Raw genomic sequence first — 10,524 nt, forward strand, 5'->3', positions numbered from 1 at the left:
CCTGGTTAAACATCAATCCATTAGAGTTTGCAATGGAAAGAGGAGGCAGAGCAAGATGGCAGAACAGGAGTTACTACAGGATCATCCCCTGCCCCCACAAAGACACCAATTTAACAACCATCTACACAACAAAAGCATTTCCATGAGAGTCAAAAATCAGGTGAGTTCTCACAGTACCTGGCTTTAGTTTTGTATAACTAAACATGACTCTGAAGAGGTAGAAAAAACAGTCTTGAATAGAGACACTACCCCTCCCACACTCCTCAGCAGCCGTGACATGGTGTGGGGAACATTTCTGTGCACTGGGGGAGGGAGGGTGTAGCAATTGTGAGGCATTGAACTCAGTGCTGTTCTGTTATAGTAGAAAGGAAAAGCAGTTAAAGCACATCTGATGCCTGTCTACAGAGAGAGCAAACAAGCCCTAGCCAGAGGGGACTTGCTAATTCCAGTAATTGGAACTTGAGTTCCTGCAAGCCTCACCATCACAGGCTAAAGAGCTCTCATGCTTCAAATAAACCTGAAAGGCAGTTTAAGCCACAAGAATTGCAACTCCTAGGAAAGTCCTAGTACTGTACTGGGTCAAGAGACAGTGAACTTGGTTGCCGGGGGTGGGATGCAGGCCTGGGGAGAGGCAGCTAAAGGAGAGCTAGCCTTACCTCTCCCCTAACCTCAGGTTGCACAGTTTATAACTCCAAAAGATACTCCTTCCTTCTGTTAAGGAGAGGAGAAGCAAGAATAGGGAGGACTTTGGCTTGCAATTTGAATACCAGCTCAGTCACAGCAGGATAGGGCATAGGTCAGAGTCATGAGGCCGCCTTTCTATGGCCAATCGTCTAGACAACAGTTCCAGACACACCCTGGGCCAGAAGAGAACCTGCTGCCTTGAAGGGAAGGACCAAGTCCTGGCAGTATACATCTCCTGATAACTGAAAAGTCCTCGAGTACTGAATAACCAGCAGCAATACTCAGGTACTATGTTGAGGGCCTTGGATGAGACTCTGAGACTTACTGGCTTCAAATGAGACTCAGCACATTCCCAGTTGTGGTGGCTATGGAGAGAGCCTACTTATGTTTGAGAAAAGCACAGGAAAAAGTAAAGGGGATTTTTGTCTTGCTCATTAGGTACCAGTTCAGCCAAGGGGAATAAAGCACCAAGAAAGCTCTTGGAATACCTGATTTTAAGTCTTGCCTCTCAGATGGTGATGCTGGACCTGTCCTCAGCTAGAAGGGAGCCTACTGCCCTAAAAAGTGAGTGCTAGATGAGGCGGAACTCAGCACAGGCTGACTGAAGAACCCTTGGGCTTTAAAGGAACATCAGCAATAGTCTGGCAATACTCTCCACAGTCCTGTGGTGGCAGTGGCCACAGGTTCAGGCTCCCCTGCCTCGTAAACTGAAGGAAGAAGTGAAAATAAACTCTATCTTATGGTTTGAGTGCAAACTCATTCATAATACAATAGAACAAGTGGTCAAATTCTAAGGTTTTTGACTCTAGTCCTTGTCTCCTGGACAACACCTCTGGACTCGCCCAGGGCCTGGGAAAGCTTGCCACTCTAAAAGGAAAAACACAGGCCTGAATAGTTCTTGTGGAGGTCCAGGACCTTGAATGAACATAGGGAGTTGCCAGGGAGTGATTACAACAGGCCTTGGGTAAGATCCAGTACTGTGCTGGATTCAGGTTTGACCCAGTGCAGTCACAGTGGTGGTAGCCACAGGGGTGTGTCACTCCACCCCTAGAACAGAGAGGAAAAACTATCTGGGAGAAAGTAAGGAAAGAGAACATGAGGATCTTCCTGGTAATCCAGATAATCCTCCAGGATCTTGTCCAAGACTATTAATGTGGTATGCTGTGAGTCTATAAGAACCACAATGTTACTGAGCTTGGGGTGCACCCTAAAGCAGATACAGCTTAGATCACAACACCTAAGTCATTTCAAATATCTGGAAAGCCTTCTCATGACAAACAGTTACAAATAAGCCCAGACTGCAAAGATTATAATAAATATGCAAGTCTTCAATGCAGAGACACAATTGAACATTTCAAGTATCAAAATAATCTAGGACAACATGATATCACCAAATGAATTAAATGAGGCAGCAGGAGCTAATCCCAAAGAAACAGAGATATGTGACGTTTCAGACAGAGAATTCAAAATAGCTTTGTTGAAGAAACTCAAAGAAATTCAAGATAATACAGAGAAGGAACTCAGAATTCTATCAGATACATTTAACAAGGAGACTGAAATTATTAAAAAGAACCAAGGAGAAATTCTGAAGCTAAAAAGTGCAGGTGGCATATTGAAAATGCATCAGAGTTGGCTGGTCATGGTGGCTCATGCCTGTAATTCCAACACTTTGGGAGGCCGAGAAGGGTGGATCATGAGTTCAGGAGTTCAAGATCAGCCTGGTCAAGATAGTGAAACCTCGTCTCTACTAAAAATACAAAAATCAGCCGAGCGCAGTGGCAGGCACATCTAATCCCAGCTACTGAGGAGGCTGAGGCAGGAGAATCGTTTGAACCTGGGTGGCAGAGGTTGCAGTGAGCCGAGATAGTGTCACTGCACTCCAGCCTGGGCTACAGAGTGAGACTGCATCCAAAAAAGAAAAAAAGAAAAGAAAATGCATCCAAGTCTTTTAATAGCAGAACTGAGCAAGCAGAAAAATAAATTAGTGAGCTTAAAGACAGATTATTTAGAAATACACAGTCAGAAGAAACAAAAGGAAAAAGAAGAAAGCAATAAACCATGCCTAGAGAACCTAGAAAATAGCCTCAAAGGGGCAAATCTAAGACTTATTGTCCTTAAAGAGAAACTAAAGAAAGAGATAGGAGCAAAAAGTTTATTCAAAAGGATAGTAACAAAGAACTTCTCAAACCTAGAAAAATATAGCAAAATCCAAGCACAAGAAGACTATAGAACACCAAGCAGATTTAACCCAAAGAAGACTACTTCAAGGCATTTAATAATCAAACTTACCAAGGCCAATGATAAAGAAAGGATACAAAAAGCCACATACACAAAAACAAAACAAAAAAACAAACAAACAAAAAAAAACATCTTTTGGAGCTCCAATATATCCGGCAGCAGACCTTGCAGTAGATACCTTACAGGCCAGGAGAGAGTGGCATGACATAAAGTCATGCCATAAAGAAGGAAAAAAAAAGAAGTTTTATCCTAGAATAATATATCCAACAAAAATATCGTTCAAACGTGAAGGAGAAATAGACTTCCTCAAACAACAACAACAACAAAATGCCAAAGGATTTCATCAACAGCAGATCTGTCCTGTAAGAAATGCTAAAGGGAATACTTCAACCAGAAAGAAAAAGACATTAATGAACAATAAGTAATCACCTGGAGGTACAAAATTTACTGGTAATAGTGAGTACACAGGAAAACACAAAATACAACTGGCAAGGATGTGGAGAAATGGGAACCCTCATACACTGTTAGTGGGAAAGGAAATTAGTACAACCACTATGGAGAACAGTTTGGAGGTTCCTCAAAAAAAAAAAAAAAAAAAGAATTACCACATGATCCAGCAGTCTCACTGATGAGCATATACCCAAAAGAAAAGAAATTAGTATATCAAAAACATATCTGCATTTCTATATTTGTTGCAGCACTGTTCACAGTAGTCAGGATTTGGAAGCAATCTAACTGTAAGCAATAGATGAATAGATGAAGAAAACGTGGTACATATACATTAAAAAATACTATTTAGCCATAAAAAGAATGAGATCCTGACATTTATAACAACATGGATGGAATTGGAGATAAAAACATTACGTGTTCTCACTTATTTGTAGAATCTTAAAAATCAATACAATTGAACTTGTGGAGAGAGAGAGAAGAAGCATGGTTACCAGAGGCTGGCAAGGTAGTAGGGCTTGTGTGTGTGTGGGATGTGTGGATGATTAATGGGAACCAAAAAATTGTCAGAATGAATAATACCTACTATTTGATAGCACAACAGGTTGACGGTAGTCAATAATGATTTAATTATACGTTTAAAATACCTAAAATACTATAATTGGATTATTTGTAACTCAAAGGATAAGTGCTTGAGGGAATGAACACCTTATTCTCCACAATATGATTATTATGTATTGCATGCTGATATCAAAACATCTAAGGTATCCTATAAATATATATCTACTATGTATCCACAAAAAATCAAAATAAAAATTTAAATTAAAAAATAAAATAGAGTTACCAATAAGTGAGATAATAAGTCAACAAAAGTGGCCTAATGTTTTAGAGGTGAATCCTAATACAAATAGATACACATATGAAACATGATATTTCCCTGACCCCTTCATGGGCAGGAACTGGGGTGCATGGGCATCAGCAGGGGTGAACACCACTCACTTGCTGCTCCACCCTTTACAGGATGGGGAGCACAGGTGAGCAGGCACAGGAGCCAAGGCTAGAGCTTTTGGGAGTCCGTAATAGCAAAATCTGTACTGGCCCCACAAAAGCATCTAGGAGAGGGTGCCCATGACCCTGAAGCCCCAAAGGAAATGTTACAGTGCTCTTTTAGCTTTGCCATCTGCAGACGGCTTAAGAGCTCAGTGAAGGGTCAGTGTGACAGCCTTTTGCACCCACACTTATGGCACCTGAGTTCTTGTTCAGAGTGCAGGAGAAATGATGTTGCACAAATGAGTTGAAGATGGTAAATGCAAGGGATTTTATTGCCAAGGAACGTAGCTCTCAGTTGAAATGGGAGCTAAAAAGGGGACAGGGCAGTAAGGTGACATTCCCCTGAAGTCTGTTCCTCTCTGAAGCTACACCATCAAGCTGACCCTCTGAAGTCAAGCCACTTACTTCTAACATCCAGCCATAGTCTCCAATGTCCAGCTGCTTCTCCTGTCTCTGCCGTCTGAGTCTAGAGTTTTTATGTGCACCAGATGGGGGTGGGAACGGGCCCTGAATGGTTTTAGAAAAGGCAACATTTGAGCAGGACAATAGGGATGTAAGTTCTCACTTTGGGTCAAGGTGTCAGGCTTTTTGGCTTGACGATGGGGCCCTTACTTGGGGTCAATACTCTTCTGGCCAGAATTTCTCTGCCTCATGTCCCTATATATAGAGCACAACAGAAACCCATATATCTCACCAAAAGAAGGCTTATTTCTCTTTCATATATTAACCAATTTCTTAGTTTAATACTTTATTGTTACTCTAAAGGCAAAAAAAAAAAAAAAAAACAAAACAACAGTTAGCTTTCACTGCCTTGATAGTAACAGATTCATTTCTGGATATCTAGTTGATACTAAATGCTTGCACAATGCTTCCATAAGTGTGTTTGGTGCTTATTAAGTGGATGAATGGAATAATATATGCATTCTGCTATGTGGGAAGAAAATTTCATTGTGAACCTTTGGGAAGCCAAGAGGATATATGAGGAACCAAGGAAGAGGAGGAAGAGGAGAAGATGGAGGAGAATGAGTAGTAGCGGGTAGTGGAAGAGGAGAAGAGCTATCACTGCAGCCACTTGGAACTGAGTTTCTCCAAATGAGCTGTCTAGGCATTTGAAAGTTTCAGCATGGAAGAAATAATAGATAAGGAAATGGAGATATATACAATGTGTAATTTTATGTAGATTTATGGGGCATTTAACTCAGTGATTCCTAACTTTCTACCTTAACCATACTTTAGAATCCCTGGAGATAACTGTGGCCTGCTGCACACCAAGCGAAGTAAATGAGAATATCTGGGAACAGAGCCTAGATATTGGTATTTGTTTTTTAAAGTTTCCCAGATGACTCTATTTTTCTATGACAGCACTATTTCTTATGACACGTTTAATGGCAATGCTTTCTCCAGAGAGGCAAGTATAGGTCCTAGATCAGTAGTTTCCAAAATATGTTACATATTAGAATCAGCTGGGAAGTTATTAAAAATTCCAATATTCGTGCCACAACTCATCCTAATTAAATCACAATGTGAGAGTGGGAGTCAGGCATCAGTATTTTTTAATGATCACTAGTTGGTCCCAATATGCAATGAAGTTGGGGAACCAATGACCCATTCTAGATAGTTAATTTAAAGAACTGGGGGAATATTCATATTGCTAGAGTACTCACAAGCACATAGCTATAAAACCTGCAATTTTATGCTAGAAAGAAATGAACTTGTTAGTGAACTAATTGTTTCTCTCTGAACAAAGAAATGTACACAGTTTACTGATTATTTATAATAAATTTATAGTATAGACTTTTTTTCATGACTTATTCACTAAAAAGTTATATTTTTAGACGGGCCCAGTGATTCACACCTGTAATCCCAGCACTTTTTGGAGGATGAGGCAGGCGGATCACCTGAGACCAGGAGTTTGAGACCAGCCTGGCCAACATGGCAAAGCCTTGTCTCTACCAAAAAATGTGCGTGGTGGTGCATGCCCGTAATTTCTGCTACTAGGGTGGTGAGGCAGGAGAACTACTTGTACCTGGGAGGCAGAGGTTGCAGTGATCCAATTTCAGCAAAAGATTTTTAAAAAGCACAAAATAATGTTACTAATATATCTAAACCAATTTATACATGAAATAAAAATTCAAAATTATTAGCCTTGACCAAGATAGTCTTAACTTTCTTCAACATGACCAAAGTTTAGACAGGTTCTCCCCGCCCCCCACCCCCCGGCCATAGGCTTTAACTTCTCTTTTCTTAAAGATAAGTTGCTGTAGAAAACTTGCAATTGTAACTTTTGTATCTGTCCCTGTGAAACAAAAAGAAATCTTCTTCCAGCCTCTTAGCAGTTTTATAATCCAGGATATTATGGTTTTTCTCAAGGACTGGGGAAATTTAACATCAAAAGAGATAGTGTTTCCATTCTCCCAATGTAAGTATGAAGGTAAAAACCTAACTTCAATGGGCACCAATTTCCAAACACAGATGGCCCAATCACAGTGAAAAACATTCGCAAACTCAGGAATTACTCAATGTTCTCTACACATTCCATTGATCAACCCTCTTCTAATGCCTTCTAGTACTTTTCCACTAGCTCACCTCAGCACTTAAAAACCATGTTTTTTGTTTCAATAAAGTTGAGTTCAATCTTTCTCCCCTATTGAAATAGTTTTAAATAAAGTCTTCCTTGCCTGTTTAACTTTAACTTTGACAGTAACCAAAATCCAACACTTCTTAAAGTGCCTAGGGCACACTCTAAATTTTACCGATTTTCTATTACCATATCAGGAGAATAAAAGTATATGCCTACAGCAGAATTCCTTTAGAAATAGTGATTCCCTTGACAATCTAATGAAGTGAGTAGCAGAGCCTGAATTTATAAGAAGTCTTGAATACCTACTTTTTGTGTAATCTTTTGCTAATATCTTTTAGACCCTAGGCAGATAGTAATTTGCATACCTGTGTTAATCTCAAGTTGTTGGCATTTGCATTTTTAGTATTTATTAATGTTGTCAGAGTTTTTTTTCCTTCTTCTTCCCTTCTATAGCAAATCTAAGTTTTCATGGTTATACTGTTTTCCTGACAGAATGACTCTAAACAAATTAATTACTTTATTTTGTATAAAGGGTTTCTTTTCTTTCTTTTTCCATTAATGCAAAGGAATAGCTAGAGAGCTTGAGTCATGGTCTAAAAGTCACTGGTGATTTAAAGGATTACACTTACATCTGTAATGCAAATTTCCATTATATCTTAGGCCTTTGGGAACAGGCCCTGGAAAATAACATTCTACCAGAAAAAGAGTTATCAGGAAGCTAAAATAACTTACGTTTTAGAGATAATGACTTGCAAAGACCCCTTGCAAAGGCACTGTCTATAATTATATATTTGCAAATTTATATTATTTTTCTTAAAGAGGGTCCCTTAAAGAGTCTGAGTTTCAGGATGCATAAAACTTGGTTTAGCTCTTGTTTTTCAACACATCAATAGGAATTTGTTTTAGTTTATAGTCTCAGATACAAAACAACACTTCTAGTCCTAGAGGGTGCTTTCTCTCCCATTGCTTTTAAAGACATCTCCCTGGTTTTCTTTTTTTGAAATGTGCTATCTTTGTTTTACATCATCATAATACGATAATTTTGAAGTTACTATCTTCGTGCAAGGTAATAAGTGAATGAAAATCTCAAATGCTAACATCTGCTGTGGCATTTCAATATTAAACTAAATGTGTGCATAATATTCTTTTTGGTAAGTGAATTAACATTTTCTCATAACCATGAAAGATAAAATTTTAATAATCTCCCTTGGAGTTGTCTCTTTGAAGTCATGTGCAAAATATTAAATGACAATTCTAACAGAACACTATTCCTTCTCTCTGTTCAGATTTTGTAAGCTCTCAAAGACAGGAAGTTAGTACCATGCCCTTCCTCCTAGTTCATAGTATAACAGCCAGTTAGAAAGGTAGTCATTTACTTATAGTGGATTGAAAGTGACCAAGGAAAGCCTCAAATTCCGAATAATCTAAGGTTCTTGATTATCAGTTTGCACTGGTATATAAAATTCTATCATTTTGCATGCATTCTTCATTGCCTGAGCATTGTAACTTTTCTAACTTTGTCTAGTACTTCTTCTAACTATTTATTCAATCTCTTTTTTAACTGCCACTACCCCTTGAAAGGAGAAAAACTCAAACTATTATATGCTAAACTAATGAAAAGTATTTGATGGATCATATCACTATTACCACTGAAATGCATAGGGTGTCAATTTCAGTAACATAAGTCTAGCTTAGATCCCATCTAAAGATATTCAGTGGTGGAATATTTGGAGACATTTTTCCATCTAAGGTGTTCCTACTGAACAGATTTTAAAAGCAGCCTTAGAGAAGGACTCCTTGATAAAGTATAAGAGGTCAGGTATCCTAGGTCCTCTATCTTCAAAACAATTTGATGGTTGTATATTCATGTTCCAATTAATTATCCTATATTTTTCTTTTTCATTTATCTCTAGAAAATGTTACTAAGATATGTCCTTATTTTAAAAATACGTGTGCATTAAAAAAATCTTAGAAATATGAAAAAATGGAATTATACTGATTAGAGATCATCTCTATTTTTATGATATATTCCCATGTGCATGTATTAATGAATTTTTATATTTTGTAAAGCTGCATACATATATATTATATATACATATCAAAATATTTCTCAGGATATACTGGGACATATATACATGTTTTTATTTACAATTTAGCAGCTATTATTATTATTGTCCAAGTATAGTTTTAGGCACTTGTCATATGGCAGTGTTCAAAATAGAAAAATCTTCTCTCATGGAACTGACATTCTACTGGTATAGGATACACAATGAAACAATAAACAAGAAGCAGTAAAAGTGCATAATGTGAGGGCCAAGAATAAAATATAGCAGAGTAAGAAAATAAAGATGTACAATCGGGCAAAGCCTGTTTGATAACAGATGATATGTCAGCCAAACCTGAAGGAAATGAGGCAGCAAACCATGTAAATATCTTGGGGAATATCAGTTCCAACAGAAGAAATAAATGAAAAGGCTCTAGGAGGCCTCTTCTCATATACGGTGTTTAGAAACCTTCAAGAAGGCAAGCGGCTGGGGGCGGTGTCTCACACCTGTAATCCCAGCACTTTGGGAGGCAGAGGCGGGCGGATCACGAGGTCAAGAGATCCAGACCATCCTGGCTAACACGGTGAAACCCCGTCTCTACTAAAAATACAAAAAAAAAAAAAAAAAAAAGTAGCTGGGCACGGTGGCGGCCGCCTGTAGACTCAGCTACTCCGGAGGCTGAGGCAGGAGAATGGCGTGATCCCAGGAGGCGGAGCTTGCAGTGAGCCAAGATTGCACCACTGCACACCAGCCTGGGCGACAGAGCGAGGCTCAGCCTCAAAAAAAAAAAAAAAAAAAAAGATAAAAGAAAATTGCCAGGAGGCATACTGCTGGAGAAAACAAGGGAGGCTGCTGGTAGGAGATGAGGATAGGAAGTGGGGAGAGGGGCAGATAGGAAACCATTACAGGGCTTTGATCAGATGAGCAACAGGATCAGAATTATATGTTACTTCAGAAGGGTCACTCTGGCTCCTTGGAGACTAGCAGGGTAAGTGTGAGACTGGAAGAAGCTATTTAACTATTCTAGACAAGAGAAGATGGTGTGGCCTAACTTAGGTCATAGCTGTGAGAAATGGCAGGTTATATTCATTCCTTTTAAATAAAAGATTTTTTCATAGGCCTATGCTAACACACTATTATAGAGGTTGAGATGAGTTTTGGCAAAAATTGTTGGGGCTTCTTGGTCAAAATCTCCAGGCACAAGCAAAGGAAGAAGAGAAAGATTATATTTAATATGACTGATTTATCAGTGTGGAAATCCAGTATCTTGTAGTGTTTAAAGGAAATCCCAGTGGAGTGCCCTCCCACAGAGGAGACATTTATATGGATTCTAGAGAGTTCTTTCCCAAAATAGGTGAGAGAGACAGAAAATTGCATTAGCAATGCTGCATTTCATTTTGGTTTTTATTTTTTATTATTTATTTTATTTCATGTTATTTTAGCCTCAAATGAACATGGTCATTGGGATCACCATCAAGG

Source organism: Chlorocebus sabaeus, chromosome 15 (assembly GCF_047675955.1).
Source record: "Chlorocebus sabaeus isolate Y175 chromosome 15, mChlSab1.0.hap1, whole genome shotgun sequence".
Classification (NCBI taxonomy): Eukaryota; Metazoa; Chordata; class Mammalia; order Primates; family Cercopithecidae; genus Chlorocebus; species Chlorocebus sabaeus.